Source organism: Neoarius graeffei, chromosome 1 (assembly GCF_027579695.1).
Source record: "Neoarius graeffei isolate fNeoGra1 chromosome 1, fNeoGra1.pri, whole genome shotgun sequence".
Taxonomy (NCBI): domain Eukaryota; kingdom Metazoa; phylum Chordata; class Actinopteri; order Siluriformes; family Ariidae; genus Neoarius; species Neoarius graeffei.
Window position 1 is genome coordinate 73,815,411 of NC_083569.1, and position 27,714 is coordinate 73,843,124.

The 27,714-nt window shown below is 42.7% G+C and overlaps 1 protein-coding gene across 7 annotated transcripts in view; it reads right to left on the reverse strand.

Annotated features, from left to right (window-relative positions):
* Positions 1 to 27,714, reverse strand: part of kdm6ba (lysine (K)-specific demethylase 6B, a) — a 166,259-nt gene that overhangs the window by 50,126 nt on the left and 88,419 nt on the right. For 2 of the 7 annotated variants that reach the window (XM_060924546.1, XM_060924681.1), the window contains one exon: positions 22,676 to 22,720. The gene's annotated coding sequence lies outside the window, so the exon portion shown is untranslated. Of the gene's footprint in view, positions 1 to 10,681; positions 11,065 to 22,671; positions 22,743 to 27,714 lie in introns of those variants that run through there. The other 5 variants (XM_060924502.1, XM_060924936.1, XM_060924612.1 and 2 more) reach the window with 4 other exon arrangements.

The following is a 27,714-nucleotide window of genomic DNA, read 5'->3' on the forward strand; positions in this document are numbered from 1 at the left end:
CTTCTTCTGTAGCATCAGCCACATAAAGTTTTGATTATTAATCAGTAGCGTAAAACGAAAGACACGGAAAGAGGAATGAATGGGGGTAGATGGAAGCCGGTACGCCAACATTCTGATATCCTCCAGAATTGTTTAATGGTCCGGAATAAATTGAATGCTACACGTTGATGGATTACTTTGTTCTTCTACGCCCTTTTTGAGGAATGTATTGTCGGACTTAAACCAACATCTGAAGAGGCGAGATCGCTCCTTTTTTTTCCCCCTATTTTTGCTGGCGGGATTGTTTTTGTTTTTGGAAAGCAGTGAAAATATTTTAAGCGTGTTTCATGAACCAAGTTATAGGATTTGTTGACAACTCACATCGAGTTCGTTACACTTCTACCCGGCGTGAAGCACTGACAGTCATGTGGTTGTGACGTCATCATAAACAAATCCGTTCTACTCATCCAGACGACTTCGCAACGGCGCCGTTGCCAGATTTTTCCACTCTGGAACCCGTTCTCAAAAGATTTCATTTTGGGGCACCCAAAACGCCGGTGCCGTGTGGACGCCAGGCTGAAACGATAAACAATTTTATCAGATTCACCTGAATCCGTTGCCGTGTGGACAGGGCCTTTGATAGATCCCTGTTCTTTAAATAAAACAGGGTGCCCACTTGCACCTGATTGTCGTCCCATTGACTGAAAACACCTGACTCTAATTTCACCTTCAAATTAACTGCTAATCCTAGAGGTTCACATACTTTTGCCACTCACAGATATGTAATATTGGACCCTTTTCCTCAATAAATAAATGACCAAGTATAATATTTTTGGCTCATTTGTTTAACTGGGTTCTCTTTATCTACTTTTAGGACTTGTGTGAAAATCTGATGATGTTTTGGGTCATATTTATGCAGAAATATAGAACATTCTAAAGGGTTCACAAACTTTCAAGCACCACTGTGTGTGTGTGTGTGTGTGTGTGTATAAAAATAAATAAACACATTTATATAAAATGCACTCAGTACAGGATTCATGCTTCAGATATATCCACTTCTCCTCCATGGTATACAAAGCAAAATAACTCCTACAGAGACGTGATGTAGATTTATAGGGATTGAACGGGCTCATATATGCAGTAATGTTGTTGGCCATGATTTCATGATTTTAGTTTACCATTCTGATGTAGCATTCTGGTGTAGGCCAGAATGATGGAGAATATATTAAGACGTAGCGTTAAAGGAGCGGTTTGTAACTTTTAGATCCCTCTTCTGTAATGAAATCACAAGCCTCACAACTGCAGAAACTTGAGCGACTCATTGCACAGTGACATACATATCACAGTTTAACAAGGTTGTCTTTAACAATCGTGATTATTACGGTTGTAGAAACACTTTTTAAACATTACAAATGACACCACTTAAGAGCTAATATTTCCAATACCACACGTACATTACCTTTCATGCTATAAACACTGTATAAACACCCCTGATTAAGAGGGGCATGTAGGCAGTAGTATCAGTTCTGTTATTCTTTATTATTACCATAAAGACTGTTCAAGTTGCAAAGACCTGTCACTCCAAACACCTGAAGAACACAAAGCTGTGTGTTGTTACTTTGCGCGTTTTAACAGGGATATGTTGTTCTAATCAGTAGTTCCAGATGCTGACATCAAACCTCACATGAACACAAAGGGACTCTTCATCTCTGAGTCCAACATATGACCCGCACATGCTGTCTATACTGCCGTAAGACCACACACTCGGTTGTGCACATGCAAACACACACACAAAGAGCTGGTTTGGTGAAGGTTAAGGCAAAGTGGTGGCTTATTTCCAGACAAATGACCCATTACTTGTTTTCTCAGCTTCATGTCACAGAACAGAGACATGCAAAAAAATACAAAGGTCTGTTAAAGTAAACAGAAACAAAGAGCTGAGGTGAAGGCAAAGGTGCACACACACGTGGTGTCGTGCGTCATCTCATGGTGGTCTTTGTTCTGACTCCTACGGGTGAGACACGATAATTCACTGTGGAGACAATCACGCTGTACGTATCACTATGGAAACAGATGACATAACGCACTACAGCATGCCCTGCATTTCACACGTGCACAATTCTCTGTACAATAACATCAGTGTGCTTGCGCTCGCTCGCTCTCTGCACTGCATTATGTGGTCCCAGGACTGTGACACCACCACCACCAAACCTGACTCACCAGGAAGTGCCAGTATTCATGGGAAAAAGCATGTGTCTCAAAAAACAGTATGTGAAAATAAAACGCATCAATGTCTAGTATTAGTATATATAATGGCATACTACATTAACATGCTATTCATTGAGGTTTGAAACGTAGCCCCCCCCCCAAAAAAAAAGACTACCATTTTCACACCATTTCTTTTGTTCTGTTTAAACACTCTGGTCATTTTGGTACAAAACATTGGCATAACTGATGAGCAGAAGTTGAGATGTTGAATTTTCACAAAGACATTGCCTGCAACCCTGTAGAACAGGATAAAGCGGCTAGAGATAATGAGATGAGATCTCCAATGATGACCTCTTAAAATAGTTCACTCGGAGGCCCGTCACTGCTGTTGTTGCCACATTATGTGGTCACATCTGTCCCTTAAATACGTTCCACCTCAAAATGCGGTTCGAAGGAATGGATTACATGCTGTTGGACACCTGTAGTTCTCTACAAACTTGTAACTTGTCAGATCACCTCAGAAGGACAAAGTATGAATAACGCCTGAAAAATGCTCATCACGTATCCCCTCTTGGTTGTTTTTCTAGTTTAAGTTCTCGTCACGTGCACTGATTTGCTAGATTAAATAACTGATCAGATAAGCAAATTCTGATGCAGATTCTATGTTGACGAGAGCCAATAGTACAAAAAACAGACTGGAAAAACTACAGACCCTGATACTCAAGGCCCAGCTTCTGCTTGCTGTATGAGGGCCTTTGGAACACATTTAGGCTTCATCCACTATAAAACACACACACACCTGAAAAAGCATCTTTTATCATCAGATATATAATTATCATGTGACCTTCACAATTTCAATATAGCAGATCATATTGTGATGCTGATTTCTGTCTTAGATGCTTTAAATTCATGTTTTGACTACTTTGCTGAGTAACCATGCGACACTGTGGCAGGCAAGACCGTGTGTTTTATACTCACTGTTGCAGTGCAGTTGATATCGGAGCAGTCGACGGAGTTATCAAATATACAGCCAGCATCAAAACAAACAGAAATGGAGTGAACGTCATGGGTCAGACACCCAGTGTACATGCCCAGCATGCCACTTTTACTTGGCACTCTATATGGAAAAGATCCCAACAGATCCTAACAGAATTTTGCAACAGATAAACGTGTTCTCATGTGAGTGTGCTCCCATCACCCAATCAAGCATCCAGCCAGAGCAGGTCATGATATATTTTTTACCATATTAACATGCCATTGTTGTGTGTTATGCCTGATGTAAAGACTCTCGTCTCTGCGAGCCTACCACACAGATTTAATACTTGTCATTTTTAGGGCATACCTAACATGTGTTTTCTTTCTCTCTCTCTTTCCCCCCCAATCTGTCCCTCTGAGTTACATGTTGATCCTGGGATTGAGATGCTGGCCTCTTCTGCCCCTCGGACCTGCTTGATCCATCCTGGTGCCCTGTGTCTGGTCGGAGTTTTATCGCATCGCTCCTGTGGAGGACGGCCCCATGAGGACAGTTGAGGGTTATACCTGGAGGACGCTCTGGACTCTTACAGTAACGCTTTTATGGCTGAGGACTACAGTTGACTTGCTAACTTTAGGACTGCAGTTATCATGAACAGTTTTGCACTCAAGTTTCCATCAATGAAGAGTTTATAACATCAACGAAACTGTCTTCATGTTAAAACTGTTAATGTTATAGTCATGCTGTCTGTTGTTGCCCAAATGAGGATGGGTTCCCTTTTGAGTCTGGTTCCTCTCGAGGTTTCTTCCTCATGTCGTCTGAGGGAGTTTTTCCTTGCCACCGTCACCACAGGCTTGCTCATCGGGGATAGATTAGGGATAAATTAGCTCATGTTTTAAGTCGTTCGAATTCTGTAAAGCTGCTTTGCGACAATGTTTATTGTTAAAAGCGCTATACAAACAAACTTGACTTGACTTGTTCTCGGTTTCAGATTATATGATTAATCTCATCTACCAACAGACATGTGCTTATTAAAACTTAAAATTATGGCACTCTGCTTACGTCATCAAACAGTGTGATCCAGGCTTGTGCAGAATACGAGACCGAATAAACCAAAAACGCCTCTGGATAACAGTGGGAACATTATACAAAGAGAGAACATGTTGGGAAAAGGTGAGGAATACATGTTTGGAGACGTTTGTTGCTGGGAAAAAGAGGATATCGACACATTTTCTCTGGTGACAGACAAAACAAAATGCTCTTCTTTTAAACCCCATGTTTCCAGTTTTCCATCACCACTAATGCCGCTTTTCCACTACAAACGCGGCTGAGCCGTGCCGTGCTGAGTCGAGCTGAGCGGGGCTGTTGGAGTTGCATTTCGACTACAACCGCGCTGAACCGTGCTGGCTGGAAGTGGGTGGACACATTGGGTGGAGTTAGCGAAAGTGGGTGGACGTCGCGTGATGTCGTTAAGCGGCGCAAACAGTGACATCAGTGATCTTTTAAGCGGTAGTCTCACGACCCGAATAGTAAACAATAAACATGGAGGACATGGAGTCGTTAGTGTTGCTGGTCTTGGTGCTGTGGCTTGTTGTCACCGACAACGCCAACAGATACTGGCAAGAGCGTATAGATGAGGCGAGGCGCATAAGGCTTCAAAAATTCTCGTAATTCGTAATTATTCTTCTTCCGGGTTTACGGTGTTTACAGATCCCAGTGTGCTCGCGGGGCGTGTGTGGGCATGTAAGGACACTCCTCCTCAACAATCAGTGCACAGGGGAGTGTCTGCTCACGCCCCCACCCTCACTCGGCTCGCTTTGGCTCGCTTCAGCCCCACTCCAAAACCGTGCGAGTTTTAGGGGCTAAGCAGGGCTGAAGCGAGCCGAGTCGTGCTGTTTTTTGGTAGTCGAAACGCGAGCCGTGTCGGGCTGAAGTGAGCTGAAGCGAGCTGAAAAAGGGTAGTGGAAAAAGGCCATAATTTATTTGTAGCCATCTTGTGTCATTGAAAAAGTTATGCATTTCGTGTATCGGAGCAACGGTTACAATTTCTGACACGAACAGGACTTTGTTCTCTGCTGTTTTGTTTATTTGTGGAACTCATGAGCACACAACATTACGGAATCTTAACTCGCAACACAATTTTATTTATTTTTTTAATTCAATGCGAGATTTCTGTCTAACATCAAAACTGGTACAAAAATGATAATGTTAACTAAGACACACACACGATCTCCTTATTGAAGCTTGATCACTTGCAGAACTGGGTTACGGTGAGCAAAAACAGATTAAGCGTGCCAGTGCACACAAACACACACCTGACCTGACCTGACCTGTTCTACTTCTAACATGCAATGCCAGCAATCCAGTCCTTCTACTGCGTGTGCTCTGCCTCATTTGTGTCTGTAAAATGGGGTGCATGTTTGTGTAGGCTGGAGCAAGGCAGAACACTCTGCTCTACACCTGTTTTGTCCTGGGGGAGTAGCCTGAGACAGGACAGATAAAAGGGCATGGAACACGTGCACATATTTTTTGTTCATGACTGCAAAAAAAACAAGTGTATATATAACATACATACATATATACGCTCGTGTGTGAGTGAGTGAGATGGTATATTCTATCTAGAATTAAAATTAATAAACGCAATCTATGTTGCTGGGGTTTAAAGGCTAGAGATGGCAGGAGAATGAGTGAGCCACTGATATAGAAACAGAATGAAGGAGAGAGACATGGAGGTTGTGAGGGAGAGCGAGACAGAAGCAGAGAGTGCGCGTGCGTGTGTGAGAGAGTGAGTAGGAGGGGGAGGGTTACTCTAGGACAGCAGAACCCAATGACATGACACAGATGCAAGGAGCTACTGTGGACTGCTGCGAGAGGGGGATGGGATCAGCGAGTGAGAGGGAGGAGGCGGAGGAGGAGGAGGAGGAGGAGGAGGAGGAGGAGGGTGTGAAATCACACTGTTGTTCTATTTAACACTCCTCAAGAGCACATGCACACATGTACACACCCAGTGGGGGGCAACACTATAGCTGCAAGCAAATGGCTACATATAAACATCCCAAACAGACGCACACAAAACTGCTAACGATGCTGCTTCACAAAGCAAATGGGAGAAATGTAATGCAATGCCACTGAGGTGGCTCTAACTCCCCCGCCACCTACTAACACACACACACCTCGTGACTCAAAATCTCACACCTGCTCAGGCCCTGAGGGAGGTCACTTACCAAAATTACCCCTATGATGCACGCACACATACAGACACAGAAAAACGAGCTCCCATGCACCACTGGATCCTGACATTTTATTTATGAGGTTAAATGTTTCGTATCTACATACAGTACTCCCTGCCCTGCTCATGCCATCTCTTGCAGTCTCTCCATACTTTCCTTCCTACCAGTTTTATCTGTCTGAAATAGATTTGATTCAACCAAGTTGAATCATGAGATTGCGCTAGCTCAGCGACGTGAAACATGACATGACTTTTATTGCTGCCTGTTATCACAGGCCTGGTGGCAGAAATTAGAATTTAAAAAATTGAAGTGTGCTCATAACTTGCTTGGCTGATGGTGTTGTGCTTTCTGGTTGCTGCATTTTAGAAACAAGACTTCTAAAGAAATACAAGATCAGGTGGCACAGTGGTGTAGCAGTTAGCACTGTCGCTTCACAGCAAGAAGGTCCTGGGTTTGAGCCTTTCTGTGCGGAGTTTGCATGTTCTCCCCGTGTCCGCGTGGGTTTCCTCCAGGTGCTCCGGTTTCCCTCACAGTCCAAAGACATGCAGGTTAGGTTAACCGGTGGCTCTAAATTGACCATAAATGTGAGCATGAATGGTTGGTTGTCTCTATGTGTCAGCCCTGCGATGATCTGGCGACTTGTCCAGAGCGTACCCCGCCTCTCACCCACAGTCAGCTGGGATAGGCTCCAGCTTCCCGTGACCCGGTACAGGATAAGTGGTTACGGATAATGGATGGAAGAGCCTTCTCAAATGATGAATAGTGTAGAATTGTGGACAGATATTAGCAGAGATGTGGATTAACACTGTTTAAAAAAGTGCAACCTTTTGATTTCAGGTTGTCTTTTTGAGACGCGTGAGGTCAGCACCACTGGGGAAATCCCTGAGGATGAGAAGCAGAGACAAAGCAAAATTTTTAATGCTGTAACACGTCTCTGCTGAAAATTCTAATCTGTTGCGTCAAACAGGCTCCTGCCCTCATCATACTGCATACCTGTACCACCCACATGCACACACGCCTTACATAAGAGGTGAGAGCAGACAGGAACAGCGGACTAAACAACAAAAAAATGGAGAGTTACAGCAGACAGGATGAGACAGTCAGAGAGAGAGAGAGAAGTAGCATGAAAGAGTAAGCAGTATCAGAAAAGCATGCTACACACACACACACCGGTATCAAATCTCTCATCGATTGGCATGATGCCATTCCCCCCCCAATCAATAGTGTAACCCAATAGGCTCAATCCCATGACTCCATTTCAGTAATGTAAGATGCACATCCATGATGGGTCACTCAGGTGACACGGGGTCATGACCCAGAACGCATCAGGACAGTAGTGGTTTTTGGAGGAGTTCAATACTGGAAGTGTTTCGTTTAACAAGAATGCTCAGTTTGTATGATGTGCATGACGTGATATGATTGGAGCCTGTGACGATATTAAACGTGTGAGCTGTGTGTAAGATCTGTTTGTCTTGTGCACACCGAAAAAACAGTGGGATGTTACGTCAGAAGGAGCTGATGGAGATATGGAAACACACACACACAAAAGAAAATTGCTTTTTTTGAGCTTGTCAGACAAGTACATAACCTACAAAACAAAAGGACTCTGAGGAGGTGAGCAAAAAGGGAGGCGAGGGAAAACAACACATGGAGGCAGATCAAAGGGCGACAGTGGAGAATTAGAGACATGACCAAACCCAAACTGCAACCACAATGCTGTGTGTTTTCAGAAGCTAGTCGATTTTGAACGTAGCCTCTTATGGTTATGGCTTTGCTACATTCATGCAATTACTGTCCATCTCCGTCAGTTATTTTAATGCTGCTCTTAGAAGGCAGCTGGTGGACGTTTACTGTCCTACAAACATGCAACACAAAAATAAGAATTCAACTTTAACCCCCTCTCTCATTGATGAAATAACGTGCGTATGCGCGCGCGCACACACACACAACATCAACTATGTTCATAGTAGTTAACTGGATGTTGAAATGAAATTTTTGTTCCTTGAAATGGTTATATTTGCACATGTTCAATGAAATGGATTGATATGAAATATCATATCATATGGCACTGCTGTTACTGTGTTGTGTGCGTGTTAAACTCCTGTATCGTTACATGATCTTTTTGCCATATCCCCCAACCCCCACTGTGCTCTACTCTATCCTCAGTGGACCTGGGAGGGGCAGGAAACACAGGTGTGGATCTGAGGGATCAGGTTACATGGTAATGATAATGATACGAGAGTACAAGAGGGTGTGTGTGTGTGTGTGTGTGCGCGCACATGCTGGAGAGACTCCGGCTTTCCAAGAACGAACCTAAACAAATCAAAGCCCTGTCTGACACAGGAATCATGTGCAGACTCAGCAGCTTCTCTCTTTCTCTCTCCCTCCATATGACCTCAGAAAAGAGGGATGGCATTTCTCCAGTGAGCTGTCCTTTCTCCGCTGTCTGGTTTAAATCTCAGTGCTTGCCCAAGCAAGTCCCTTCTCCCTGATGTTTAAACGAAGTGTGTCTGCCTGTTCGTCCCTCCCCCTATTCCCCTTCACTCCTTCACCCAAAGAACACAACACCAGCCAAGCAACACCACCCCTCCCCCACACACGCTCGCTCTCTGTCTCCTTTTCTTCTCTAGCAGCACACTCAATCATCCCCCCTCCTCTCTCTCTCTCTCTCTCTCTCTCTCACTGAATGCACAATCCTTACTTCAGGCAGCTAGGCTGGGCCTGAGGGGCATGAGCGCAGACATACAGAAACACACACACCTTTGTGTGCGTGCACATCTGCAATAGAAAAGACACCCATCAAAGACCGAAACAGGAGGTACCATACGAGGCCTGGTCTCTCTTGTAATCAGTCTGTGTATTTCCTTTAAACCAACATGACCCACATTTCACTCCTCACACCAGCCGACCTATACCATCTGCAGAAAAGTGATATTTCTTAATTGTGGACGACTGACAAGGTGGCAACAGTAGTCAGATGAGACTAGCCGGTAAAGCTGAGAATGGTTTTCGCTCAGCTACCAAACGAGAATTTAGGTTAAGAGTGAAACTGGCCTGAAGGTTGTGTACACACACACACACGCGCTGATAGGAGCCGGCACTTGCCACGCTACATCAGATCTCTTTTCGGAACAGACACACACGCGCCGGTCTGTTATTAGCTACTGTGAGGATGAGAAGGGAGCCAGCATGGAAACTGAGAATGAGAGATTACAAGGGAAAGTGAGAGAGAGACCGTGGAGGGGGGGTAACAGAGGATGTTCTGCTGGAGATAATGAATGAATGAATGAATAAATGAATGAAGTGATCAGTGGAAGAGAAGGGGCAGTTTAGCAGGACAATCCCCTGGGGGTGGGGGGGTGGGGGGCTAATGGCATACTAACACAGAGTTCAGAGATTTGTGATGTAGGTGTGTGTTTGAGTGAGTGAGTGAGCGAGCGAGCGAGCGAGCGAGGATCGTGTTACAACTGATAATGACACTGATGCGAAACATTCTGCTGCTGTTGTTTTTTCTTCACTTGCCTAAGTGGATTGATTTAATGAGGTGAAGACATGCCTTACACACCCATGTCCTTGGCACAAGTGTTCATCTTCTCACACACACACACACACGCTCTTGATTAATCAGAACACTCCAGGATGCCGGTCAATGACACAGGCATCACCAAGCACACACACACACACACGAGCCAGAGCACAAATACAACATACACACGCACATTCTATGGCTAACAATAGTCAGCTGAGTGCTAAGGTTCACACTGATTATCCCATAGTCCAAAGCCCAAATGTATTTCCACTTCCTGCTTCTCTTACCAACCAACCAAAAAAAAAAAAATTTATTAAAAAACAAAAACAAAACAGCAAATAGTGAACAAACCATAACAACAATCACCCACAAATTCAAAAAAAGGAAAAAGGTTGATCAAGAACCACCCTATGGAGCAAAGCAATCAGGCAGGATGCATAAAAAGAAAGAAAGAAGAGAAGATGAAAAAAGAGAGCTTCTTTTCTTCACAGAGAAGCGAGTGAAATGTGTGACAGTCCATCTAACCAGAAGAGCCTGCACTACAAGCTTCCTTTGTGCAGCATTATTCCTGAAAAGGCGACTGGAACTTTTCTCTCTCTCTCTCTCTCCCCGGCTTTGTGGCTCTTCCAGATTTGCTGAGTTTGCTTGAGTCATGCATGCTTTGTTTTAAAGCTTGCAAGAAAAAGTGACCCTGCATGACCAAGTCACGCACAGAGAAACACAACACAAGAGAATGAGAGACAGGAAGGCAGCGTGGCTTACCTACCGTCGATTTAAATGTCCAGTCCCTGTTCACACAGGAGCACTAATTCCACAGCGTGTATGGGGAGTCGCAACTTGCACACAGTCCAGCTCAGCAAATCTGTGCTCCTGTTTTCCCTTTAAACCAGCAGCAGGCTTCTCTACCTGCCCCCCCACATACACACACACAAGCTGGCAGCAGCACATAAAAACACAAACCATGCAAAAGCTGACAGTCAAGAGGTGAAATTCCACCTGAATGCAAACAAATCATAAATACACACACAACACATAGGCTCTCTCGCCTTTCTTTCTTTGCCTTCTTCTGCCTCTCTCACTCCTCCTCTCTCTCTTACACACACACACACACACACTCGCTTTCTTTCTGGCTTCTCTCCATTCACCAGTCAAACAAAGAAAGGAGCTGAGCTCTCTCTCTCTCTCTCTCTCATGAGAGAGAGAGAGAGATCCAAAGCCCAACCCCCGCTGTAGGCCGGCCTGCCTCTCTATTTTTTCATGCCTATTTCTAAACAGCCCCTCCCCCACGACCATCACCCCTCTCTCCTCTCACCCTCCTCCCCAGTGGCCCTCTCCCTCGCTCCCACCCACCCACCCTCCCTCCCTTCTCTCTCTCCCTCTGCATGTCAAGCAGATGGGATTGAAGATGGAATTGTTGGAAAGTGGAAGAAACACTTAGTCTCTCCCTTTCGTTTCAGCGCTCTTGCAAGTGTAAGAATGGAGTTAAAAAACCTGTTTAAAGGTGCCGTTTGTAATTTTTCCAGACCAATAATAATCATCTAGTTGTAAAGCGACCATAGGAAAAGTATGCTCTGCAATGTCGCAATGCAATGGGTTAGTTTCTTATGCCGCTTTTCCACTACAAACGCGGCTGAGCCGTGCCGTGCCGAGTCGAGCTGAGCGGGGCTGTTGGAGTTGCATTTCGACTACAACCGCGCTGAACCGTGCTGGTTGGAAGTGGGTGGACACATTGGGTGGAGTTAGCGAAAGTGGGTGGACGTCATGTGATGTCGTTAAGCAGCGCAAACAGTGACATCAGTGACAGTGGCGGAACAAGTCAGAGCCGGGCCGGGGGCGGGGCAAATGACCGGGCCCTTTATTAAAGCTTATCATAACATCATTTTAGGCTACAAAATGTCCGCAACTGCGGTGTTTACCAATTTCAACACTACCGGGTGCAACTATGTTATTTAGTACATCAAGTCCTTCAAACGAACATGTAACTCAGAAACAAAAAACATTAGGATACTGTACATGGCTCATAATAAAACATCAATAGCCTATACTGCGCACATTATTTGAAGGGCATACGAATGAGCGCTCAGAGTGGTGACAGGAAGAGTCAGAAATAAAAGGAGGGCGGTGCAAACCTCACTGAATGCACTGTGTTTACCAATTTCAACACTCCGGGGTGCAACTATGTTATTTTGTACATTAAGTCCTTCAAACGAACATGTAACTCAGAAACAAAAAAACATTCGGCGACATACTGTACATGGCTCATAATAAAACATCAATAGCCTACTGCGCGCATTATTTGAAGGGCATACGACGAGCCTTGCGCTCCGCGAACTCGTCCACGATGCTCTGTATGTCACTGATTCAGTGAGCTTTGAAGCGGTAGTCTCATGACCCGGAGAGTAAACAATAAACATGGAGGACATGGAGTCGTTAGTGTTGCTGGTCTCGGTGCTGTGGCTTGACAACGCCAACAGATACTGGCAAGAGCGTATAGATGAGGCGAGGCGCATAAGGCTTCAGAAATTCTCGTAATTCGTAATTATTCTTCTTCCGGGTTTGCGGTGTTTACAGATCCCAGCGCGCTCGCGGGGCGTGTGTGGGCATGTGAGGACACTCCTCCTCACCAATCAGTGCACAGGGGAGTGTCTGCTCACGCCCCCAACCTCAGTCAGCACGGTTTGGCTCGCTTCAGCCCCACTCCAAAACGGTGCGAGTTTTAGGGGCTAAGCAGGGCTGAAACGAGCTGAGTCGTGCTGGTTTTTGGTAGTCGAAACGCGAGCCGTGTCGGGCTGAAGTGAGCTGAAGCGAGCTGAAGTGAGCTGAAAAAGGGTAGTGGAAAAGGGCCATTAGTTTCAAGCTTCTCGTGATCATTTCTGGCCCTGAAAGTAGCTCCACCCCCAGCCAGAATTGACCTACTCAGCTTTTTTCCTTCAAGCCAAACAAAACCCAAAAATAAACTCCTTTATACAGACAGATAATATCTATACAAGACATATTTGAGTGCTCACTAGTGCACATTTGTACCTGTATACGGTGTCCAAATTTTATTTTAAAAGAAAAACAATATCCCTGGGCGCTGACATCTTACTCTCGTCGAAGTTCAAATACTGCATTCCGAGTGCAAATCATGACGTCATCGACTCCAAACATGACTTACCAAGGCTAGTGGACTCGTGGACACATCGCTTCTAAATTACTGTAAACAACCCTAAAGATTTTTTTTTCAACTTTATTGGGTATCAATGAGAGGAAAATTACAGAATACGTAGGACTACCCAAAGAGGAAAATGCGAACAGGACTCTAAGTCCCATGCTAGGCATTTCCTTTTGACTAACTTAAAATAAATAGAACAATTGACTTGAAGAATTAAATAAAATTCAGTTATGATAAAAAATTGATTAGTGAACTAAGATCTATGAATAACAATCAAAAATAATCACTAGAGTTCAGACAAATAAAATCAAATAAAGTCACTAAGATTCGGTTATTATCGAGTATGATGACAAGGACACTTACGAACTAGCGACCAAGTATATTTCAGATCAACATCAAATGTGTCCTCAAGCAAAGAGAAGTATTTATGCTTTAGAAACAATTTAAATTGAAAACGACTAGAAAAAATACAAGTTGGCGCCTCTTTACAGATGGCATTCCAGAGGCAAACTATCCTATTAAAGTAAGATGCTTGAAATGTAGTGGTTTTACAAAGAGATGTTTCAAGAACGATACCGGGGTTCTGAGTAAGACGAGTACGTCTATGGTGGGGTTTACATTAGACCGTATCAGCGGATCATCAGATTAACGTTTTTAAAACGATTAGCGTGCACACAGCAACGCCAATACACGATTCGCGTGCACACAGCAACGCCAATACACGGATACGCTCGGCTCCGCAGGCATCCTGCGCTCCAAATCACTCCGCCCTGAACAGCGAGTGCCCTCTGGAGGGTGCGCACTCCGGCCCTGCGCAGCTCACAGAGTGCGCGAGTGAAGTGCACGAGCAGTGATTCGGGACTGAGCCGCTGTGTGTGTGATCTCAGTGCATATCGGGCATGCGTGTCACTTACCACTTGCAAGTGGAAGGATGGCAAGCCTAAAGACAATCATAACTACACAATGGGCAGTATTTGCATCAGTATTTGCAGTATTTTCATACTTTTATACTCTTTAATGAAAGGTGATACAAGGCGGAAGTCCGCGCCATTTTTCAGCAGTCGCGTCACATGACCAACGCCAGCGAATCAGGAAGGTGGATGTCGCAGTGACGTTGTCCAATGACGACGCCAGCTAGAGCTCAGCACAGCGTATCCACGTATTCTCAATGTTTACACAGCACCGGACCAGACACGATCTGGATTGAATACGTGGACCCTGGCGGATTCCCGTTTCCAGGCGTTTTAATGTAAATGGACAGTGCATCCGCAAAGAAAACGAGACAGATACGGTCTAATGTAAACTTGGCCTATGTTTGGTGAATTTGACAAAATCATAAACATTAAGGTTTGTTTGTCCATATAAAGATTTATAAAAGAACATCAAGTCCTTAATCTCTCTATCATAGCAGAGAGGGAGTAAGTCCGAGTTCTTTAGTCTTTCTTTATAAGTGGTTTCCCCAATCTTGGTCCTGAGGATCCATCTGGTGGCACGTCGCTGGACTCTTTCGATCTGTTCTGAGTTTAAACAGGCTGGGTGACCAAACCTCAGAAGCAGTTACTAGCTGAGATTTTACATGTGCTAGGTATAGTGTTCTTCTGCATCTTGCATCGGTCAGTTGAGGGCATGTCCTCTTGAGCATACCAAGAAGTTTGTTAGCTTTGGCTGTGATGGTTCTAATATGCTTGTCCCAGTTAAGGTTGGTTGTGATGGTGACTCCGAGATCTTTTTCCTTTTGTACGCGTTGGATTACGTCTGCGCCAAGGTGGTAATCATACAGGTTTGGACTTTTCTTGCGCGTCACTGTCAGCAGCTTACACTTGGAGCCATTGAATTCGATGTTACTAAAGCTCCAAGCGTTAAGCCTTGGCAGTGCATTCTGAAGATCTTCGCAGTCGCCATGGGAAGCAACTTTATGGAATATCTTGGTGTCGTCAGCGTACATAGCAGCTGTGGTTTTCTTGGGAATGACATCAGGAAGATGCCCGAGTGTCAAGCGTTTGGGTGTAAAATAAGCCCAATCAGTGATCATTTTATGTGACATGCTTTTATTTGTTTTTATTCACTGAGAAAAGCGATCTTTTTAGGCGGCAAGAATTGTGTTGCTATGGCAACAGGATTGTTTACTAGCATGTGTGTCAGTACCGCATATGCGTTATCTAGCCGAGTGTGCGTTTTCACTGCTTCAGATGGGTTGAACACAAAGAAAGAACCTCACTGTGCTGTAATGTATACGTGACAAATAAAGGTTTCGAATTCTAAAAATCTAAAATCAGAAAATTTCTGTAATCATGTGATTTTTACTGGCAACAAAATACGCGAATCAACAGACTTCACTTTTATGAAGTTTAACTCTCACTCGGCTAGATAACGCACACGCAGTACCGATATAGATACAGTGGTGCTTGAAAGTTTGTGAACCCTTTAGAATTTTCTATATTTCTGCATAAATATGACCTAAAACATCATCAGATTTTCACACAAGTCCTAAAAGTAGATAAAGAGAACCCAGTTAAACAAATGAGACAAAAATATTATACTTGGTCATTTATTTATTGAGGAAAATGATCCAATATTACATATCTGTGAGTGGCAAAAGTATGTGAACCTCTAGGATTAGCAGTTAATTTGAAGGTGAAATTAGAGTCAGGTGTTTTCAATCAATGGGATGACAATCAGGTGTGAGTGGGCACCCTGTTTTATTTAAAGAACAGGGATCTATCAAAGTCTGATCTTCACAACACATGTTTGTGGAAGTGTATCATGGCACGAACAAAGGAGATTTCTGAGGACCTCAGAAAAATTATTATTGATGCTCATCAGGCTGGAAAAGGTTACAAAACCATCTCTAAAGAGTTTGGACTTCATCAATCCACAGTCAGACAGATTGTGTACAAATGGAGGAAATTCAAGACCATTGTTACCCTCCCCAGGAGTGGTCAACCAACAAAGATCACTCCAAGAGCAAGGCATGTAATAGTCAGTGAGGTCACAAAGGACCCCAGGGTAACTTCTAAGCAACTGAAGGCCTTTCTCACATTGGCTAATGTTAATGTTCATGAGTCCACCATCAGGAGAACACTGAACAACAATGGTGTGCATGGCAGGGTTGCAAGGAGAAAGCCACTGCTCTCCAAAAACAACATTGCTGCTCGTCTGCAGTTTGCTAAATATCACGTGGACAAGCCAGAAGGCTATTGGAAAAATGTTTTGTGGACAGATGAGACCAAAATGGAAATTTTGGTTTAAATGAGAAGCGTTATGTTTGGAGAAAGGAAAACACTGTATTCCAGCATAAGAACCTTATCCCATCTGTGAAACATGGTGGTGGTAGTATCATGGTTTGGGCCTGTTTTGCTGCATCTGGGCCAGGATGGCTTGCCATCATTGATGGAACAATGAATTCTGAATTATACCAGCGAATTCTAAAGGAAAATGTCAGGACATCTGTCCATGAACTGAATCTCAATAGAAGGTGGGTCATGCAGCAAGACAACGACCCTAAGCACACAAGTCGTTCTACCAAAGAATGGTTAAAGAAGAATAAAGTTAATGTTTTGGAATGGTCAAGTCAAAGTCCTGACCTTAATCCAATGGAAATGTTGTGGAAGGACCTGAAGCGAGCAGTTCATGTGAGGAAATCCACCAACATCCCAGAGTTGAAGCTGTTCTGTACGGAGGAACGGGCTAAAAATTCCTCCAAGCCGGTGTGCAGGACTGATCAACAGTTACCGCAAACGTTTAATTGCAGTTATTGCTGCACAGAGGGGTCACACCAGATACTGAAAGCAAAGGTTCACATACTTTTGCCACTCACAGATATGTAATATTGGATCGTTTTCCTCAATAAATAAATGACCAAGTATAATATTTTTGTCTCATTTGTTTAACTGGGTTCTCTTTATCTACTTTTAGGACTTGTGTGAAAATCTGATGTTGTTTTAGGTCATATTTATGCAGAAATATAGAAAATTCTAAAGGGTTCACAAACTTTCAAGCACCACTGTACTAGAAAACAATCCCGATGCCATAGCAATGCGATTCTTGCAGTCTGAAAGGGGTGAATAAAAACAAATAAAAGCATGTCACATAAAATGATCAATGGTAAGTCATGTTTGGAGTCAGTGACGTCATGATTTGTACTCAGAGCGTGATATTTGAACCTCGGCGAGCGTAAGATGTCAGCGCCCAGGGATATTGTTTTTCTTTTAAAATAAAATCTGGACACAGTATACAGGTACAAATATGCACTAGTGAGCACTCAATTATGTCTTGTACGGATATTATCTGGAGCTTATTTTTTGGGTTTTGTCTGGCTTTAAATGGCAACTGCAAAAGACATACATACTGTCGTTGTATCACAGGACATGTGCAAAGGACAGCGCTTTTCACCCCCATATTTTTATAAAGGAATTCCTGTAATTAAATGTTAAAGTATGAATTTAAGTAAATCCCAGGAATCTTAAAACGGCAATCGAGCCAGGACAAGAACGAGTCCAGCTTTCTAGAAAAGATGTGAAGGATACACATGTAAACAGAAGCTGAAACGTTACAGAGGAAAGACGGAGATGCCCTGACATTGTTTTAGGTGACTGATTTAAAAAAACATTAGCACACAGGAGAGAAGATGCATGCGGTAAACAAATGAATTTGTTTGACGTGTAAACAGAATCAAATCCATGTAAAGCTGAGATGAGATTTGTTACAGGTCACATCCTGTGTAAGCTTGAAAGCTGAAAAAGACCAAGTCACAGCAAGTGGCTCTAAAATAACAAACTGCTCCTTTAACTAGTCTAGCTCTCTCACGCTCATATTATATATAATAAAAGCTTGGTGTTTGATGAGACTGCACTAGCATGGCACCAGTCTGCAGATGCTGCCACAACTGCAAGAATATGTATGCTTATGTGGGTGACACCCACACACCCACCCACGCTCCTGTGTAGTAGTGTGTGTAGGTGCAAAATGCTGTTGCATCGGTGGTAAAGAGTGCATGGGTACGAGAGGGAGACTTTAAAGACACAGCTGTTTTAGTCTGCAACACTTTTCCTACTGTTATCGACAAAAATAACACTTTCTGTACACACACACACACACACACACACACACACACACATGAAAAGACAGCCACATGCTTTTCACCATGGAAGTCTGGAAGCAGTGACTCTATGGAAAACCCGCTAACTCACAGTGGAGGGAAATCATACACAGCTTTACAGATAACAAAATTCACTTATACAAAAGCTCTGACTCACAGATGGACAGACAGTGTTGTTGTTTTTTCTATCTCTCCCCCCAAATGCCATCATCAGCATTATTACTTATTTTCTACTTAATCCTTCCACAACAGCTGTTAACTACAATTCATACCAGTAAAGCTATTTGAATTTTAATTTGAATGCGAGAGACATAGTAAAAGAGAGAGACAACAAGAGAGACAGAACAAAAGAGACACAGAGCGAGAGAGAGAGAGAGAGAGAGAGAGAGAGAGAGAATAAAAGAGACAGAGTGAGGGAGAATAAGAGTGTGAGAGAGACAGAATAAGAGTGAGGAAGAGAGAATAAGAGACAGAATAAGAGACAGTGAGAAAGAATGAGAGACAGAACAAAAGAGACAGAGTGAGAGAGAAAGAGACAGACAGTGAGAGGGAGAATAAAAGAGACAGTGAGGGAGAATAAGAGAGAGGAAGAGAGAATAAAAGACACAGTGAGAAAGAATAAGAGAGAGACAGAATAAAAGAGACATGGTGAGAGAGAATAAGAGAGACAGAATAAAAGAGAGTGAGAGAGAGAGAGAAATAAAAGACACCGTGGGAGAAAGAATAAAAGAGAATAAAAGAGAGAATAAGCAAGAGAATAAGAGTGAGAATAAGAGAGACAGAAAATAAGCAAGCGGGACAGAATGAGAGAATAAGCAAGAGACAGAGACTAAGTGAGAGAGAATCAGAGAGAATAAGAGGGAAAGAGAATAAGCGAGAGAGAATAAGAGAAAGAATAAGAGAGAGAGACACAGAATAAGCGAGAGAATAATCGAGCCAGAATAAGAGAGAGACGGGGGACAGAGGGCTGGAGACAGACAGATAAAGCAGGCCACTGTGACGCTGGCCTACACTGTACATAATTCCCACCGTATTGATTTATTTCTGAGTCAATTTGTCAGCATTCCTGAGCTGATGACACACATAAGAAGAGATCACAGCTAACATTTTTTTTTTTTAGATTTAATGATTTGTTTTTATCCAAAGCAGCTTACAAATGAGACGCATTTACAATCCAGACACAGAGCTGTTAACAGACGAGTGCTGCGCTGTTCTGCGCTCACACTAACAAGCGACCAGCAAGTCTCTCAACCAATGACCGTAACTTGTCCTTATGGATAGCAATTTTAGTCGTATACCAAGCAAGAATGGGAAACAATTTCACTTTCAGAACGTCACTGATGAGTGTCAGTTCCCAAACACTTACTGAAAGTTGTTAAAAGAAACGGTGATGTAACACAGTGGGAAACTCGCCCCGGTCCCAATGTTTTTGGAACATGTTACAGGCATCAAATTCAGAATGAGCATATATTTACAAAAAACAATAAAGTTTATCAGTTTGAATATTAAATATCTTGTGTTTGTATTGTATTGATTGAATATAGAGATCTTGCAGTCACGTGACCGGAAAGTACACAGCTGCCATTTTGTCGGTAAAAAACACCGCTGAATACTGCTGCACTCGTGTACAAAATGGATCAATTTCAACCAACGGACTACACGGCTCATTTTTCTAATGAACAGATAACTAGATATATGTCTAAAATAAATGATCTACAGATTAGTGACCCTTATGGCTTACCGGACGGAGTTTTCACGACCGTGTCAGTGGATATGGAACTGCCAGCAGAATACCCAGACGTGTATAATTACCTCATTAACTTTCCCTTGCTGTTCAGTGGTGAAGCACTGCGTGCTTATAAATCTCTGGACAGCTATCTTTACAGAAATTCAGGATTTGTCAGCGACTCAGATGTGGCATCTTGTAAACAAGAAAATAACAATCCTCATTGGACGGGTAAGTCACTTAAGTATTGAGTACTAGTGCTGATACTAGATATATCAGTAGTATCTAGTATAGCACTGACCAGCCGATTATAGAATAGAATAGGGTAATTCCAGCTGTAATTCCAAATCGTCCGTCTTGTTTACCATGGATCTGGCATTGGAGAGGTAAAGGCTTAGCAGTGGAGGTTTGAGTGGCTGTTTTCTGAGCTTAGTCAACAGGCCGGCTCTGCAGCCTCGCTTTTGCTTCCTCTCCCGACGCCACCTCCTTCGCCTGCCAGACCCGATAACAATCCACGGAGACCCCGCTGGTCTTGCTATCTCGTCCGGAATGTTGTGCATGCGATGGAAATCGCTACAAACTGTCATTTTCTGCTGGAAACCAATGTCCAGTAAGTCCATACGGTTTTAGTGGATATTGAAGTCCGGTACAGACGAACAACACGCAAAAATACACACAAAAAACATAAAAAACGTGCACAGGTAGGGAGAGCTTGTAGCCGCAGCCGTTGTAGTAGAATTGTATATAGTAGGGCTTTCCAGAAGAAAAGGTAGAAGTAGAAGCAGAACCAGAATGAAGTAGAAGGCGGAAATATGGCGTTTGACTGACAAGATGGCGTCTGTCACAATCTGGATCGGCTGTGACGTCACATGCAAGATCTCTATAGGTTGAAAGAGATTTGCAAATCATTGCATTATGTTTTTATTCACATTTTGCACAACATCTCAACTTATGAAATTGGAGTTGTAGATTTAAATGTTGCTTGTTGCTCCGTCTCTGAAATCATGGCTCTGTGCTGTGCCCTGACATAGCAAATATACAATCGGCTGTAACTTACTAATGTGAGCACAGGGTTACAAAAGATACATGTACGGCACGGTGGTGTAGTGGTTAGCACTGTCGCCTCACATCAAGAAGATTCCGGGTTCGAACCTCACAGCCAGCGGGAGCCTTTCTGTTTGGAGTCTGCATGTTCTCCCTGAATCTGTGTGGGTTTCCTCCCACTTCAAAGACGTGCAGATTAGGTAAAAACTTGTAAATTGCGCTGGTTAAGAGTGTCTGCTAAATGCCTGTAATGTAATGCATTTAAACGCAGATTAAACACTAAGCTGTAAAACGTGTAAACTCTTCCATGTTTGTTTTCAGCTTTAAGTTGTTCATGAAGAAACATCACTAAGAACAGTTTGGTTCTGGTAGAAACATGGGACAGGTCTTAATGTCCTCTGAATAAGTACAAAAAGGGGTACAATAGGAAGAGTATGTATACGAGAGAGAGAGAGAGAGAGTGTGATGGAAAGTGTGTCAGTGGGTGTAGGATATCAAAAGACTTCAAACGGACTGTTGTAGCCAATGATAAGCTAACAAAGTGATAATCATTCTCTTTCTCTCTCTCACACACACACACCCTTCAGTTCTTCTCCACCCAGGCGAGTGGAAGTATGGAAATAGGGAGGGATGAAAAAAAGTGCTAGAAAAATATACAGCAAGGAAGTAGAGACATAAGGACAGGAAGCGCGCTCTTTCCTCTCCTCCAGAGGAAATAAATTCCTCTCGCTCTCCACCTCACACCATGCCTGCTTTCCCTTTATTTCTCAGTTCTGATTAATTGCCAATTAATGTTTAACAAGTTACAGCTGTGCGCAATTAATACTGGAACGAGTCGTCTCTTCAGGAACCCTTAGCTTTATTCAGTGTATTTTAATGGAGGCTCACAGCTGAACATAAATCCCACAGATGTGTTTTTCTGTAACTGAAATGTCACCATAACTTCAGAATCATTTCACCACACGTCTACAAGGCCACAGTGTCGTCTCATACGACTATAACAAGTTTATAACCACTTCATGAGCTGCAGTAACTGAATCATCGCTACACAACTTCCAGTGAAGTTTACTCGGATTATATTATATTCCCAGACCTGCCGATCTTTACACATTTTGTCGTAGAAGCTCTGAAACGTCAAAGTGGAGTACAGTAGCACGAATTATCGCTCTGGTTAAGAATATTTTGAGCAGCAACATCAATGTCGATCATGTGGATATTTAGAAAGGTGATTTGTAAAAGGATTATTTTGAAAATCTACTGTTATGCTTTGTTTTACAGTTCAATGCACATTACAGTGGAGTTGCCCCAAAATCCACCAACCACCTGAGTTTTCATGACAGCCACTGCTGGCAAGTTGTTCCAGATTACATCACTGATTATATTACTAAAAGTTGAATATGTATATGTGTGTGTGTGTGTGTGTGTGTGTGTGTGTGTGTGTGTGTGTGTGTGTGTGTGTGTGCGCGCGGTAAAAGGGGTGGGTAGCGGGCAGCAATTTCTTATTTATTAAAAACTGATACCTCAACCCATCTGTTTTGTGTGTAGAAGAGCTATAGCATCTAAACAAGTGTGTGCGTGTTATATCAAGTATCACTCTGCCCATTTCCTTCATCCAGCTTGGTTGTGAGTGCATCGATAATCTATTAATGCACTGATATGCTTTCAAGAAAACACACACACACACACACACACACACACACACACACACACACACACAGGTCTCCTCTTACCTACCAATGGTCTGTCTTCTTCCTGTATGGGAGTGGCTCCTTCCTGGCCCTGCAATTACAGGATGCACAATCTGTTAACAAACACATGACAAACACATCAGGCCAGAAAGGGCCACAAAGCCAAACATACACACACACACACACACATAGCTCGTGAAGGCTATGTGCAGAGTGGTCATTAGCTACAGTCAGTCACAGTCATAAAGAGCACTTCCATACTCCTCTTGATTACAGCTGAGCGTGTGCAGACAACCAGAGGCCCTGAACCTTGTACTTACACACACACACACACACACACACACACTCTTATCTTTTCAGTAGATGCAGATATGTACAGTATAACACAATAGGAAAATAATAGTCAGCAGAATTCCATATACAGTACCAGTCAAAACTTTTTTACACCCCTACTCATTCATAACTTTTTCCGTATTTGGACTATTTTCTACATTGTAGAACAACACTGAAGACATCAAAACTATGAAATAACACATGGAACATAGATGGAATTATGTGGTAAACAAAAATAAAAGTGTTAAAAAATCTGTTTTATACATTTTAGATTCTTCGAAGGAGCCATCGTTTACCTTGATGACGCTTTGCACACTATTGGCATTATCTTAACCAGCTTCATGAGATAGTCACCTGGAATGCTTTTCAATTAATAGGTGTGCCTCGTCAAAAGTTAACTGGTGCAATTTCTTGCCTTCTTAATGTTTTTGAGATCACACAGTAAATAGCAAATAATAATAATAATAAAGTAATGCCAATTGTAGCAATCCATATTATTTGACATAATATGGATTACTACAGTTGTGTAACAGGGCTATTTACTGTATTTTTACTATTTGATCTCAAAAACATTAAAAGTATATACACAGAACCATGGCCTCACTTTTTATTTATGAATGCCTGAAACCTTAAGAATGGCACAAGAATAGTTTTAAGCGTTAACTAAAAAAAAAAATCTAATATAGTAATTTTTACGATTAAAGTGATTCATATAGGTAGCGGTCTGAGTGAATGATCTTGAGGTCTGTGACGTCACAGCAGGAAGTCTATCAGTCTCATCGCCATTTCCACTATACTAAAACATAGAGCTAACTGCAACTCCGATCCTCCATTTTGAGCTAATTTATCGCCATGCCACGTAGATGTGTTGCTAGCGAGTGCAGCAACACGACAGAAGGTGGATTTATGTTGCATTTACGACCCAAGAATGTTCAAACTGCAAAGATTTGGATGCGTTGTGTGACAAGTTCACATTGGGCACCTACAAAGTGGTCTCTCTTCTGCTCTGCACATTTTACTGAGGACTCGTACGAGACTTCTGATCTGTTGAGGAGTGTTGGCTATAAGCCCGTATTGAAAGAGGGTGCAGTACCAATAATTCAAGGAAAAGAAAACTACAAGAAAAGGAAAGTAAGTTCAGTTGTACCAGTTCCCCTGGAGCGTGAGCTGATTGTTGTTGCTAAAACCCGGGACGGAACGGGACGGGACATATCATCAATCAGGCAGTGACCTCCCCGCAGTTGTTGCTAAAACCGGCGACGTCCTGTCCCGGGTTTCAGTAATTGCCTGAGCTGAGCAGTAATGGCAGAGTACTCAGTGTGGAGAAAATGGAGAATGAGTGTAACAGCCATCTGATTTCTCCGCTGGATATGCTTGCTTCAGCAGCAATATCTCGCCCTTACGTGAAAGAAGCGAATGAACAAATGAAAGTCAGATTGTTTCAAAACAAATAGGCCACAAGCTCGGCCTTCAAGAAGCGAGAACACAGACGGGTAAGCTGCGATTCTCATTTGGATACAAAAACAGCAACACTCCTTGTTTACCTGCATTTAGATTAATACATGTAACTTGTATTGTGTGTTTAAGTTACCGGTATAAGATTATTTAATTTGCTTCAGAATGTGATTCTCAGTTCATCTGATTATTTAATTAGCCTTTTACATTTTATCAGTGAAAATGCATGCATGTACATGTATGTTGCATAAGTTATAACACCTATCCTGTTTTAATGAGAGTCAACCCACAATCAATGAAGTCAAATCAGTCTTGGTTGAGCAAGTTGGTAACGGTATTTCTTACTTTCACCATAAATTTTTATTTATATGACTTTGGTCTATAGCTGTAAAAGGCCTCGGCCTTAAAACCGGTTCCCGCTGTGACGTCACGCACTCGGCTGGCTGGCTCAGCGCGAATGCCAACTTTGCGGTCGATTTTAACTCTCAAAAATATATATTTTTTATTCCTATTTACCGTAAAATACCAAATAATAGCCGAGTTCCAATTAACCGCCGAGTTCCCTTTAACGGCCGGGTGTACGCGTGTGTTGTGACAAATAAAGGCCGGTTCCGAATACTCGCCGGGGTCTAAAAAAAAAAAAAAGCGTCCGAACGTTCTATCTAGAATCTTGAGGCCCAGCACTTTTCTGGTTTTCTGGTGTTTAAATGATTTTGCATTGCATAGTTTTCTACCGAAACAATATGAATGAATGAATGAATGAATGAATGAATGAAATTATTTCTATAAAACTGTTTACAACATTTTGTTACGTGATAATAAACATGCCATTTCAATGTTATAATCTTGGTCTACCGTAATATTTCTTGAGGAATGCAACTCCGTAACTTTTGACAGATGTCTTAGCCAATTACGTTTGACATGGGTGTGTGGGATATCACTTACGTCATCGAATGAGGAATACCCCTTTGGGTATACCCAACGAAAGCCAGCGTGTGTGGTGACATTGAGGACTGCGGGTTTCCAAGGTTGGACTGCTGCTTCTGTTAAACGACCTAAATTGCCGAATGCATGCGTCAAAGCACACACTGAGTTTTATTAAAGACCTTATACCATTTCACTTGCCCTTACCCATTCGGATCTGGAAGACGCTTTACAAAAAAGGTGAGAGCGTTCTAACATGCATTTCAGTCTGCTCGCGGCCAATCTAATCCAAGGGGCCTTTTCAACAAGTAATCTGTCGTGCAAGTTGGGCAGAAGCACGCGTCAGGCAGGCAACATGTAGGCCTACAAGTCAATAACCTATTCAACTAACTTTCATCCGAACTTTAAGTTTTCTACGGGGTCGAGCCACCGTACCAACTCACTCGGGAATAGGCTCATATCGGCCAAATAGGGAGACGTCTTGGAGAGAAACGTGATGCAAGATGACAGTATGTAGCCACTGCAGGTCACTTATTTTTCAGCATAAGAAAAAACCCCTTGGTTTGACACTTCGCACCCTAATTATGTTGCTTCAACGTCGCGCCCTCCATACAATTTCAGATTGACAGACATCGCGAAGCGCAAAGGGTGGAGGCTGCATGGGTGAGGGTGATAGCAAGTGACCATAACTTTGCAGAGTAATTAAATCACAGTGCTGCGCACAGACAATGGTGTAGTTTCTTGATTATTTTGTAAAGCATGCGCTTAACTAGTCATTAACAGGAAAAGGTGTGTGATTTATCCTTTATCCACCCCGACTGTGCCATGCGAAGATGCATTCTGCGTCTTCAAAATTCCCCGAAGTCGGCACCGTGCTATCTGTAATCTAACTCTAAACAAACTGTAAGTTATACTGGTTAAAAGTAGGCCTATCTGAGAATGATTTTTTCCCCGTTTTGAGGTAGATTTTGGGGAAGGTGTTTGTGAAGAAGGAATTAATCGCCTGTTCCAAATAGCCGCCTAGTCTCTAATACGCGCCGGGTCTCTTACGTGATTGAGACAAATAATAGCCCGGGCTATTATTTGGTATTTTACGGTATGCAGCATACAAGAGTCAAGGATGGAGATACTATCCACTCAGAAATTTATTTAAAAATCTGCGTATCTCCTTTAAGACAAGAAATTGCACTAATTAACTTTTGACAAGGCACACCTGTTAATTGAAAAGCGTTCCAGTTCAACCACTCAACTAAGTCAAGAGAAACGACAGTCCATCATTACTTTAAGACATGAAGTGCCTTTCAATTCATTAAAAACAAAACAAAAAAACCCCACCGCATTGAATTAAGTGTCTCCAAACTTTTTACTGATACTGTATGTATGAACTGAAATACATTAGATGACACACCTACATACACACACCAAACTTGAAGCAATGGATTACGCGTAATTTAACTTCCTGTAATTGCTGTTAATCAGCCCAGACATGTTTAGTATCGAATGTTTTGGTTGAGAACACAACTAGGACAATTTTCCATGCACTTCAAATGACATTATCAAATCAATGCAATCTTATTTTTTTGTATTAAAAAAGGTTTCCTCTCATCTCCCAGAAAAAGCGGGTGGGTGAATTGGTGTGAGTGAGTGAGTGAGTGAATGTGCACAGTACACTGTGATGGACTGGCGTCACATCCAGAGTGTATTCCCACCTCACACCCAGTGTTGCCAGGATTTTTCCCTGGTCCACAGTGACCCTGACCAGGATAAAGCTTTTACCAAAATGAATGGATGATTGTGTTCAACAGGGTGAAAGATACATCACACCATGAGAGGAAAAACCTTATCCAAGATGGCTACCCTTATTATGTTACAGCATCCAGCTATATGGAGGGGGAGGTTTTGCTCATGTTCATAGATTAGAACAAGTCACACTGAAAAGCCAAATGTGTTTGGGTAAGACTAACCCTCAGCACTTGTTATGCTGCATCGATTAAAGCTCATAACTCAGTATTTTGGACCTCAGACTAAGAAATACCAAAGAAAACGTCTCCTCAAGTCAGAACGTTCAGAAGTTCTCCTCAGCCCTGAATTCAGCAAGCGACGTCTTCACAACACAGTTGGGAACAGCATCAACAATAAACAAGTATCTGCTTTAAATCAAACAACAGACAGACATATTAGTAACATTCTATGGCCAAAAGTTTGTGGACACCTGACCATCACACCCATTTCATTACCGAACATCTCTTTCCATAGTTTGTCAACCTCTTTGCTGTTATAATAACCGCCTCTCTTCTGGGAAGACTTTGCACTAGATTTTGGAGCATGGCTGTGGGGATCTGTGCTCATTCAGCCATGAGAGCATTAGCGAGG